This window comes from Malania oleifera, chromosome 6 (genome assembly GCF_029873635.1).
Source record: "Malania oleifera isolate guangnan ecotype guangnan chromosome 6, ASM2987363v1, whole genome shotgun sequence".
Lineage (NCBI taxonomy): Eukaryota > Viridiplantae > Streptophyta > Magnoliopsida > Santalales > Ximeniaceae > Malania > Malania oleifera.
In genome coordinates this window covers 13158524-13171589 of record NC_080422.1, presented here as the reverse complement: position 1 = coordinate 13171589, position 13066 = coordinate 13158524, and positions in this window count along the sequence as shown.

Sequence of the window (13066 nt, the reverse complement as noted above, 5' to 3'; positions counted from 1 at the left end):
CAGCAAGAGTATATCCTTGATCTCTATTGACTTTAGTGTATTCCCAAAAGGGGGGTGAATTGGATTTTTAAAGTTTTTCTCACTTAGGTCAAATAACCAGCAACAGTATTTCACAAACCTAGGGTCAATACATAGCATATATAAAATAACCTAATGAATACAACTGAATTAAATTAGTACAAGTAAATCAACCAAGCATGCACAGTATGGTAAAGCGAGTAAAATAAAGATGACACCAAATATGTTATCGAGATTTGGCAAATGTGCCTACGTCCCCACCTCTGCTCGCAAGCCCGAGGATTTTGCTACAGCTCACTTAACGGGTGGAGCAGCACTGGTTACAACCAGGTCAAATTACCAGGGCTGACATCAACCTTTACATACAATCCTTCTGGTTTAGATTATCACCCCTTCAGGCTACACGTAGAGTACAACAAATAATAAAAATTTCGTTTACAAAAATACGTGCTTCTCTAATAAGCAGATTTGTACCAGTATAACCAATGCACTTTAAAATGATAAGATCTATAAGCTCAGTGAAAACAATATTACAACTCTCAAAATGATGTTGGTGACAATCAAAGCGCGAGAGTGTGCTATGATAATATCTTTGAAACAATATATATAAAAATATCAACCACAGATAAGGTTTCAAAGATTTCAAAAGAATAATCAAATATCTAAAAAAGATTTCGAGAAAATCAAGCACAAGAGATATTTAACACAAGCTTGTCAAAAATTATTTTCTTCAAAGAAAACACAAGACAAACTCAAGAGTCTTGCAACAAAAATGCAAAGACTCAAAAGCTAATAAAAGTTTCCCCATGAAATAGATTTATGAATTAAATCCATGGGAAAAAACTTTTGTGCTTAACTCTCTTTAAAAATCAACAATCACAAACAAGAGAGTATAAGCTTGCAGCACAAATGTAGGTAATCTCAAGATACTCACTCAATATGATGTTTCAATAAAATAAGTAAAAGGTGAGGTATATGGCTTGTATAAGGATGTGTAGCTCAAAATATTGCAGAGAAAAATTTTCTTAATCAAAGTGCTAATCAATCCTTAATATTTGCAAATGAGGGTATATATATAGAATCTACCAAAAAAAAGATCGTTGGGACATAGAGGGAATAATTAAAATTATTTTAAAACGTTTTAATCGAATTTACCCTTAATTAACCCGAGTTACCGTAGTTAAAAATATAGCAACCCGAAAGTTTCGGGCGCTCGGAATTTAGGGTCGGTCGCTCAAACACTCACAACTGGAAAAGTTTAATTTTCAACTTCGGGTGCCCGAGAACAAGTTGGGGTGGCTAAACCAAGGTGATTTTCCAAACACTCGAGGTTCGGTCACCTGGTTCATAGTTCGGTCTACCAAACTACTCACTTCGGTCCCTTGGGGTACATTTGAATGTAAGGTTCGGGCGCCCGGGGAAGATGAAAAAGTTAGTATTCATAGTTCGGTCGACCGTGAACAATACGTTCATTTTGGGTTGGTCGTCTGAGCCAAGTCAACCTTTTTGACTTTTTAACTATTCAGTCGACCGAGGCATTTTCAACGCACACAATTTGGTTGCCCGAAGCCCTTTCAAACATTATTTTAGGTCCTGATTCTTACTAGAGTTTACCCCTGACCATATGAGTATAACCTTTTAAGATATAGGGGATTTGTCATGTGGTGTGTAGGGACCTATGGTCAGTTTATGACCTAGGCTTTTTGATTTAGCCTAAAAGCCTGGCGTCGGTCGACCGTATTGGTCATTGAGCTTATAGTTCTATCATGCATGTCATGGAGATATTACGAACCATATTAAATATTATAGACTCAAAAGAATAAATGCAAATACAATAAAAAGAGAGGTCTTCAATCTTTTGCTACTTCAAATGCCATATATAAATATGCTAGGAGTATGTGCTCTTTAAGGTCTTTCTGGCATCCATTTCACTTTCATGTGCATGTGTTTTGAAAGACTAACCTGTTCAAGTACAATCATGTGCGTGTGTTTTGAAAGACTAACCTGTTCAAGTACTTAGGCACAAACATTAGTAATATACGGTTTGTCATTATCAAAATCAGGGATTGGACTCAAAAAGTCAACAATATCCTAACCAAAACTGGCATGCTTGGATGCAAACCTAGTGAAACCCCAATTAAAACAGTAAAGAGAGTTGAAGACTGTGAAATATTGGTTGAAAAGGAGTGGCATAAGAGATTGGTTGGTAAACTAATCTATCTATCACATACCAGATTCGACATTGCATTTGCAGTATGTAGAGATCCAAAAAATATAATAATAAAAGAAATGAGAAAAAACGATTTTTGGCTGGAAGAGGAGAAACGATTTTCTGGAGTGATAAGAAAACCATCGATGGTTATGGGGATTTACCGTAGGTCAGTAACAGGTAAATGGTAATTTTGGGCCGGTTAAATAGAAAACTAGTGACGGTTTTTTGAGAGCCTGAGAAAACCGTCTGCAGTGAGCGTGATAAAGGGATCCAGCGAGTTGCATCTGTTTTATTAAATAAAAATCCTCTCTCTCTCTCTCTCTCTCGAAGACCCATGGTTCTCTCTCCCTTCTCTCTACGAATCTGCTCAGATCATAGTCCGAATCAACGATCCAGAACCACCACGAGGTTCATGGGAAGATTCTCTGCAACTTAGGGGGAGCAAATTTTCAACTTGGGGTTCCAGGGCACCATCCCAAAACCAGGGTAAGTGGGATATTTTAGAGTTTTAATGTTAATTTGGAGTATATAAAGCTTGGGAAATACTAAATGTGAATATTGTGGAGGTTACGTTGAATAATTTGGGAAAAATGAATTGCAGGCTTTTGAGTTGTGAACGTCGTGGAGCGTATGATTTAGGGTGTTAGGTAAGGGAATACATTATAGCAGTCTTTTCTAAAAATGACTCGTTTGGAAATATGAAAAATTGAAATATGATATTTTACTTGAAATTATGATGATATGAATATCATATGAAAATTGTGTGGCATATGATTTATATTGAAATGTATTTGAAATTGGATTAAATGATTGTCATTGAGAATAATGAGGTTATGAATTGTGTATTGAAATATGAGATTTAAAATGTGGAAAAATGATGAAGAGTGATTTGTACTGAAAAGTACCTTTTAAGAAATGATGAAATATGAAATATGGAAATGTTTTATTGAGAAATGTTGAGTAATGTGAAATGAAATATGTATATGTTATTGTGAGATGAAATGAGTATTGAATTGGTGAAATATCATTGAAATGATGAAATGAGTTGAGAATACTGAAAATGTAAATATTGCAATGTTAATGCTGCAATGAAAATGATGAAATGTGAATATGAGAATGTGAATACTGTAATATGGATATTAAAATGTGAATATGAGAATATGAATATTGCAACGTGAATACTGCAATATGAATGTGAAATGAGAATATTGGAAATGTGAAAAAATTACATTGTGAATACTGCAATTGTGAAATATTGAAATGTGAAAATGGGAACCCTAATGGATGGATGTATTATTGTAATGAGCATGGTACCATTGCTAGTGGTGCTTAAGTGCAACCACACAGACTCGTGGAACGTGTGATGTGACAGTTCGAATGAGCCAGTGAGAAGAGTAGTTTTGCCCCTTGGGTTCGGACCAGGGTATATGGCAGATTATTCGTACTACAAATGAGTATATGTTTATTTTGATCTAATCAAGGAAGCCAACCGCAAATAGGTCCAGCCTTCAGGTCGCACAACCCTGACCATGGGGGGAAGCATGGGATAGAGCATGGAGAGCGACCTTGACCATGGGGTGAAGCATGGTGTAGAAAGGCGGCCATGAGTTATAGATGTGGATGTATTGGTTACCGAGGAGACTCATGAGCTAGATGTGAAAATGGAAATGAAAATAGAAATGTGAAATGGATATGGAAATGGGAAATGAAAGAGCGTGAGTTAATAACATTAATAGTTAAAGCAAAGTAATACACTCCGCCTGAGGGCTTACTAAGTAAGGTGTGTGCCCTAATAAGTATCAGTTGTAGCCGAACCTGAGTTAATCGGGCAAGGATACAAACGATATCAGAGCAGAGGGAAGTTACATGTATGGGCGTGTAATCTCCCCTATCATCGGGGACTTCGCTGTTAAACATGAGTTGCATGTGAACGAGTTGAAAATGGAATTAAAGCTTGTAAAAGCTTGTGTTTTATATTTACATGATTATAAGTAGAAATGATATATTTTCTCAGAAGATACTATCACTAAAATGAATATAGTATGATATAATGAGATTCATATTGCCACACATTGTAGATAATTTATTCCGTCTTACTGAGATGTGTCTCACCCAATTATTTAAATATTTCAAGAAAACAAGATAAACCAAGTGATAGAGCTCCAAGATAAAGGGGAGCTGATACCCTGAGTAGACAGAGGAGTGTTCTGAGCTAGGGATGGAGGATTCCCCTAGAGTATTTTTGTGTTTCTTTTTGGGAATGTGTTAGACATGAATATATGGATGAATTAATACTCTGGTATGTGTATTCACTGTGGTATGTAAATATGTTGACTTTCGCTGATTGGGTTGTTTGAACGATTGGTTACCCGGTACCCATTTCGAGTCGGGCTATGTTTAAATGGTATCGGAGTTTTTGACATGGACGATTTATGATTGATGTTTGAGTAATATTTATTAAAAAAAAATGGCATGAAAATCGGGGTGTCACACAATAAATGTGGTAAGGCAACACATGCATTCACCAAAGAAGAATCATCTAGAGGCTGTGTACAACATACTTTGGTATCTCAAGGGTTCTCCAGGCAAAGGACTCTTTTTCAAAAAGTGTGAAAGCAAGGAAGTTGTTGACTTTTTAAGTTTGATCTCTATTTTGATGCTGATAAACACAAGTGTCTCTTATGTGTGTGTTTTAGTGCGTGAACAAGTATTATTTAGGTCACACATAAGATCAAGAGAACATGGAAGCCAAGGTAGGTTTTAAAGCACAAATTTTGCACATTCCATGATGTCAAAGAGCAAAGGAGAAGAAGAAGACATGTTTTGAATTTTAGTTGCATTTGATTTTATTATTTGGTCTATAATAATGCATGCATTTGTATGATATGGATTGTATGCTCAAATTGACCATAGATTGACCTTAGGGATCACCTTTGATCGACGGACGTCAGATTTTTGGGGTTAACTCTCAAGACCATAGATTGACTTTAGGTCCCCATAAACACTTCATAAAAAATCCCCTTTAACTTAGAAGTTATACTATGAGTAACATGGGTGAACTCTAATAAGAATCAGGACCTAAAATAATAATTAAAAGTCACTCAGTCGACAGAACCCAGCTGATTATATTCAGCTCAGTCAACCGAACCATTCAGAGGTCAACAGTTTGACCAAGGTTCAATCGATCTGACGTTTTTGAACATATCTTCCACAGCCGACCGAACTAGCATGTGTCTGACACTCAACTATTCAACCAACCGAACTTCTAGTTCATTTATGATTGAGTCGACCGAACCATATGAATAGTAGACAGAATTTCAAATATAGTCGATCGAACCTCAAACGCTTTCAAAATCGCCTTAATTCAGTCAACTATATATGTAATTCAAAAGTGCCTCGGTTGACTGTACTTATCAATATAGTTGACTGAACTTAAAATACAATCGACCGAACCTCTCGGGTTGGAATTTTTTAAAAGCGCTAAAACGTCATTAACTTTTAAATAAATTTTTCCAAAATACCGAACATGTCCCCAACGGTCATAATTTTCAGAAAATCTATAAATATCTCTTCATAACCTCAAATTAGTGATTTTGATTGGCCTAAATTTTCTCTCAAACCCCTTGTCAATAAAAGTTCCCCCAAACATCTTTATTGTAAAAATCATTCTTTTGGGGCAAAATTTTTTATACAAATTTCTCCAACTCTATTCCATGCTTTTATTTCAAAATCATTTTTGAGGAGAGTATTTCATTTAGGGCATTTTATTTCCATATACTCTCACCTAACACTTAATCTTTGAAAAATATTTTTGAGAGTATTGCATAGGTTTTCTCCCGATTATTTCTTTGATAAATATTTTTGGGAGAAAATTATTTACAACACAAATATTTTCTTGAACTTAAACTCTTAAATTCTCCAAATATTCCTTATTTGCAAAATATTCTTTATTTGAAAAAAATATTTATAGGAGAACAATAATACTCTTTTTTCATATATTTTATTTGTACAAAATTATTTGAGAGCACCCTTACTCTACTGAGCAGATTTCATATCATATTAGAGTGCATGTATTTAGAGCTTAAACGTGTACATTTCTGCTTGTATGTTTTAGAAGTATTTTTATGTACAAAAATATTTTTATGTATCGGTTGGGTTCATCCCATTAATTGAACTGGGGAGTCTCGGTTCTATAAGTGAGACCCATTGGGTTCAGCCTGTAATTGAACTAGGAAGTCTCCGCCCCATAAGGGAGACTAGTTGGGTTTAGCTTGGAATTTGAGCTAGGGTTTACCTTGCCTCTTAAGGAAATACTGTAACGGCTTCTGCTCTGCCCGTTTAAGTGAGCAAGGATAGTGGAATCCTAGGGGGGGTATGCCCAAGGCGAGGATGTAGGCTGGTTTGGCCAAACCTCAATAACAAATTTCGTGTGTCTCTCTCTCGCTATCTCATTTAATTATTACACTTTAATTTTTATATGTGTATGTTTGCTTGTTCACTGCTATATTATTTGCATGCACACATTTAATTTAAATGAGATATGTTGCACACATGTATGTCTGCACTGATAGCTTAAACATTTTACATACACATTTTTAATATTGAATGAGATATGAACTGTGGTGAATCAAAATGTTTTAATTAGCCGAAAAGTTTTTTAAGCACCCAATTCACCCCTGCTCTTAGGATCACACCAGTTTCAACAATTGGTATCAGAGTCCAGTTGCAATACACTTAATCGCTATTTGCATAAAGATTGCAACGACTCATTTTCGATGTATCTCTGTTTTGAGGGTCAACCTTTTGCAAATCCTCCACTATTTTCATTGCGTATATTTTACTGTTTGAATATTAAAAATGCTTTTGTAAAATCAATTAATTGGAGATTTTGGAAAAGGTTTTGACAAAGTTATCATTTCCCATAAAAAAATGATTTTAAAATGCATAGTTTCCCAAACATGAAAATGATTTAAAAGTGCTTGACTTGAATTTAATGCATTTCATATGAGTGTCATGCATAATTTATATTGTGCCTTAGTTACTGATGGTTTTTAAAAGATCATGTTTGATACTAGGACTAAGGAGATTTGGGAACGTTTAAGGTATAGAAAAATCGAGAGAGAGAAAAACACCACTCTGAGCTTAAATGTTTAAAAATGAGTAAATTGAAAAGGTATATATCTTCCTCCTTTTACTTTATTTGATGCTTGATTCACATGTTGTATGTTTTATGTCTATTCTTACTATGTGAATCTTGTGATATTTGTATGTCATCTTATGAGAAGCTATATAGGAACATTTTTAATACTTATAAGATCTTTATTAGAATATATTATATTTAAAGGGGTTATGATGTTTTTAAAATGCTTGAATAGTGTTTTATGCTTAAAAGTTTAAATTTTAGTATACACTATTATTTTACCTTGAACCATTTGGAAGACATGCCTTTATGAAAATTTAAATGAAAATATCCAATCTATTCATTTAACTTCTACATATTATGTTGATTGGTTACAAAATGAATATATTGGCTAGTGCATGCTGAAATTTGAAAATCCCCTTCTGATGGACAATGGCTTTTAATTGGTGATTTAATGCTATGTGTTTTGGTATGAATAATTTTAAATATAGCATATTTTGTCCATCATGCTAAGATTTGTGGTTTAGGGAACTTATCATAGTACTGTATATCATATAACCCTACACTCATAATGCTCGTAAACGTTTTAATCATATTTAAATGCATTTAGAAGATAAAAAATAATTAAAATATGTTTATTTTCTTAAAAAGAAATTTTGATCAATTTAGTTAAGTACTAAAAAGCCAAAGTCATATATATTGAACATTTAAAACCCTTGGCTAAAATCTTAATGATTTGGCTGCATAATTGATGGGGAGCAGCCTTGCTTAGAATTCATCCAATATGCATTTTATTGTAATGTTCTTATAGTTTTTGGATGATTTGTTGTTGAGTTGAATGCAAATATCCATTTGTACTAAATGAATATATTTTATGATGGATGAATATTTTTTTTTTAATTTTAACTAATTTGAGCTGAATGAACTGTCCATTGCTTATAAAAGTGAATATGTTATTGAATGGATAGTTTATTTTTATGAACTGTTGTTTGAACTACTGAATGCATGCTTGTCTTGAATGCCTCATGCATGGCGGATGTAGTGATTAGAATTGCATGTTGGTAGTGAATATAGGTTCTCGCATGCTTAAGCCAAATTATAAATTGATTATGTGAATCTATCAGGTTTTAGGTATATGGAAAAATAGAAAAATGTTCAATTTACAGATGAAATGCTGTTGAAATTTAGGTAGAACTTTTCCCAAAAATGAAACCATGTATTAGGATAATAATTTAATGCATGCTAAATTATTTTTGAAAGGATGAGTGAATCATAAAAAAATATTATTTTTCATCCTTAGTTATAGGTGCATGTTGAACCGTCTGCTGGTGCATGTTGAATTTAAATGTTATATGCTAAACTGAAAAACATGCTTAGTCTATATGTTTATTTCCTAGGATGCTAGTTAATTAAATAGGTTAGTATATGTAAAATCCAAAAAGCTATAAATTAAAACATGTACACATTACGTTGTTCTAGGAGGGACTAATTTATGGACACAATTTGGTCCAAATCTTTGGGTTGTGCACTTTCACTCGGGACCTAAAAGGTAAAACATCATCTCTAAAATTAAACGTCATATGTTCTGATGATGATCCATAAACTAGGGCAATTGCATGACTTAGGGTGAGGATTCGTAATTGTACACACTCATTGTATTTTTGAGTTGTGTCATCCTTTTTGAACCCCAATTGCATTAGCTTTATTTTGCTATCTTGCATTTTATATGAAATGCAATATGTCATGCATACGTGCTGAATGTTTAATATTTGCTGCATACTGAAATTGTTAGAAAGGATGAATATATGAGGAATGTTCCTAAATGACTATCATCCTTGAACCATAATGTAAGTATGTGTCCACGCAAATATACAAGGGGAGCTTAAGTGCCGCTCATAATAAAAATAAATAAGTACTTAATGTCAATAATCTCTTGCATTTTAAGTAATATTAAGAAGGATGAACATGTGATGAATATGCTTGAATGAAATTCATCCTCGAGCATAAATGCACTTATGTATACCTAATACTATACTAGGGAGTTTAAACCCCATCCTTGCGAAAAGAATTAATAGCACCTGACGCATAAACTCATGTTTTCATTATTTCCATTTTTTGAGTTCTAATTTGTTTTAAGTACCTTGAACGTCATATCCTGTCTTTATTGAATCATCTTTGATATAGATTGTTCCTGGCATGCACGAACACTGCACATAACTTAATGTTTGCATTTTCTGGTGCATGTGTTATCCATAGTATCTAAGCACATATTCAAATTGATAGGGGGAGCATCTAAATATAAAATTCTATCTTGTGTTGCTTACCAACATTTTTATGCTTAGATTTGTTTTTGAATTTTCAGTGGCTTGTGCTTAAATGTGACATTCTTTTTTAATTTTTTTTTTTATGGAAATACACTACTTAGCCACAACTCTTTGTTCTACCATGGATTCCTTATTTTAAAATTATTATAATATTTTTAGGATCTATATGGTTGGTTTTTCTAGATATTTATTGAAATGCTTTGTGCTTATCTGTTATATTAGAAAAATAGTGCTTGCTTGAACTTTCATGTTAAAGTTTCTTATTCAACAAGTATCGCCCCTAGCATTTATTGATAATCATAAGAGAAATATATATATATATATATATATATATAAAATATTCTTATGACAATAAATGATTTTAAATGATACATACCTTATTTCTTGCTTATGTGCTTAAATCCCTTCATAACTTATGCTCTTCTATGTTAAAAATTGTATGTCAGGAAGTTTCAAACTTTTAAAAGGGTGTTGCATAACTGGTTCATGAATATTTCTTGAAATATATGTGAACTAGTTAGACCGTCTTTATGCTCAAACCTATACCTGTTATCATATGTCATATGTTTTTAATCCAAATCTTTTACGGGTATTATGATACGATTTAAATTGCTATGGTTTGAGGAAATTTCTGCTCTAATCTTATTAACATGTCATTTAATCTTTTAAATGACCAGTTAAACTGTTTGATATGCTTAATGGCTATATCTTTAAAACATTTCAAATTTTTATGCTCAAAATCTATACTAAAAAGAGGGAGAGTTTTCTTTAAAAATTAGTTTAAAAAGGAAGAGTTCTCTTGCTAAGTGTGTTTTTAAATATTCAAACGTTTTCTACTTAGCTTAACCCTTTTCGCTGATGCCAAAAGGGGGAGAATTTTTATAAAAAAAATGTTTATGACTAAAAAGGGGAAATTTCTTGAGGGCAAATAAAATGGGGGCAAATTTATGAGTCTGTGCTTGAATGCTAAAATTAAATGCATGATCATTTGTAATGTCTTCTTTGGTGAATATGCCTGAACTTTACTATTTATATTTTCTATGCATATTGTTGGGGGGAGCCTTTTCAGGTTATACCCATTTTGCTCTTATGTGTTTGTCATCATAAGAAAAAGGGAGATTGTTGGCTTTTTTAGTCCGATCTTTGTTTTGTTGTTGACAAACACAAGTTTCTCTTATGTGTGTGTTTTAGTGCATGAACAGATATTATTCAGGTTACACATAAGATCAAGAGAACATGCAAGCCAAGGTAGATCTTAAAGCACAAATCTGGCGCATTCCATGATGTAAAAGAGTAAAGTGTTTTGAATTGTAATTGCATTTGATTTTATTATTTGGTCTGTAATAATGCATGCATCTGTATGATATGGATTGTATGCTCAAATTGACCATAGATTGACCTTAGGGATCACCTTCGATCGACGGACGTCAAATATTTAGGGTTAACTCTCAAGACCATATGTTGACTTTAGGTCCCCATAAACACTTCATAAAAAATTCCCTTTAACTTAAAAGTTATACTATGAGTAATAGGGGTGAATTCTAATAAGAATTAGGACTTAAAATAATAATTGAAAGTTACTCAGTCGATTGAACCCAGCTGGTTATATTCAACTTAATCGATCGAACCATTCAGATGTCAACAGTTTGACCAAGGTTCAGTTGACCGAACGTTTTTGAATGTATCTTCCACAGTTGACCGAACTAGCACGTGTCTGACACCCAACTGTTTAGCCGACCGAACTTCTAGTTCATTTATGATTGAGTCGACCAAACCATATGAATAGTAGACTGAATTTCAAATATACTCGACCGAACCTCGAACGCTTTCAAAATCTTTTTAATTCAATCGACTATATCTGTAGTTCAAAAGTGCCTCGGTTAACCGTACTCATCAATATAGTCAACCAAACTTAAAATACAGTTGACCGAATCTCTTAGGTTGGAATTTTGTAAAAGTACTAAAACATCATTAACTTTTAATTAAGCTTTTCCAAAATATCGTGCGTGTCCCGAACGGTCATAATTTTCAGAAAATCTATAAATACCCCTCATAACCTCAAATTAATTAGTAACTTTGATTAACCTAAATTTTCTCTCAAACCCCTTGTTAATTAAAGTTCCCCCAAATCATTTTTATTATAAAAATCATTCTTTTGGGACAAAATCTTTTATACAAATCTCTCCAACTCTCTTCCATGCTTTTATTTCAAACTTATTTTTGAGGAGAGTATTTCATTTAGGGCATTTTATTTACATATACTCTCACCTAAGACTTAATATTTGAAAAACATTTTTGAGAGTATTGCATAGGTTTTCTCCCGGTTATTTCTTTGATAAATATTTTTGGGAGAAAATTATTTACAACACAAATATTTTCTTGAGCTTATACTCCTTAATTCCCCAAATATTCCTTATTTTAAAAATATTATTTATTTGCAAAAATATTTATGGGAGAACAATAATACTCATTTTTCATATATTTTATTTGCGCAAAATTATATGATAGCACTCTTACTCTACTGAGCAGATTTCATATCATATTAGAGTGCATGCATTTAGAGCTTAAACATGTACATTTCTGCTTATATGTTTTAGAAGCATTTTTATGTACAAAAATATTTTTATGTATCAGTTGGGTTCATCCCATTAATTGAACTGGGGAATCTCAACCTCGTAAGTGAGATCGGTTGAGTTCAGCCCATAATTGAATTGGGGAGTTTTCGCCCCATAAGGGAGACCAGTTGGGCTCAGTCTGGAATTTGAACTGGGGTTTACCTTGCCCCGTAAGGAAAGGTTGTAACGGCTTCTGCTCCGCCCGTTTAAATAAGTAGGGATAGTGGAATTCTTGGGGGGTATGCCCAAGGTGAGGACGAAGTTGGTTTGGCCAAACCTCGATAAAAAATATCATGTGTCTCTCTCTCCCTATCTCATTATTACACTTTAATTTTCATATGTATATGCTTGTTTGTTGACTGTTATATTATTTGCATGCACACATTTAATTTAAATGAGATATGTTGCACACGTGTATGTCTGCACTGATAGCTTAAACATTTTACATACAAATTTTCAATATTGAATGAGATATGAACTGTGGTGAATCGAAATGTTTTAATTAGTTGAAAAGTTTTTTAAATACCAAATTCACAACCTCTCTTGAGATCACACCAATTCTAACAGAAGTAGAAGTTTTCACAAATGCTGATTGGACAGGATCAGCGGAAGATAGAAGGTCTATCACCGAGTATTGCACCTTTGTATGGGGAAATTTGGTGACTTGAAGGAGTAAAAAAGATAATGTAGTGGCTTGAAGTAGTGCTGAAGCTGAGTTCAGAGTGGTTGCACAAGGGATATGTGAAGGGTTATGATT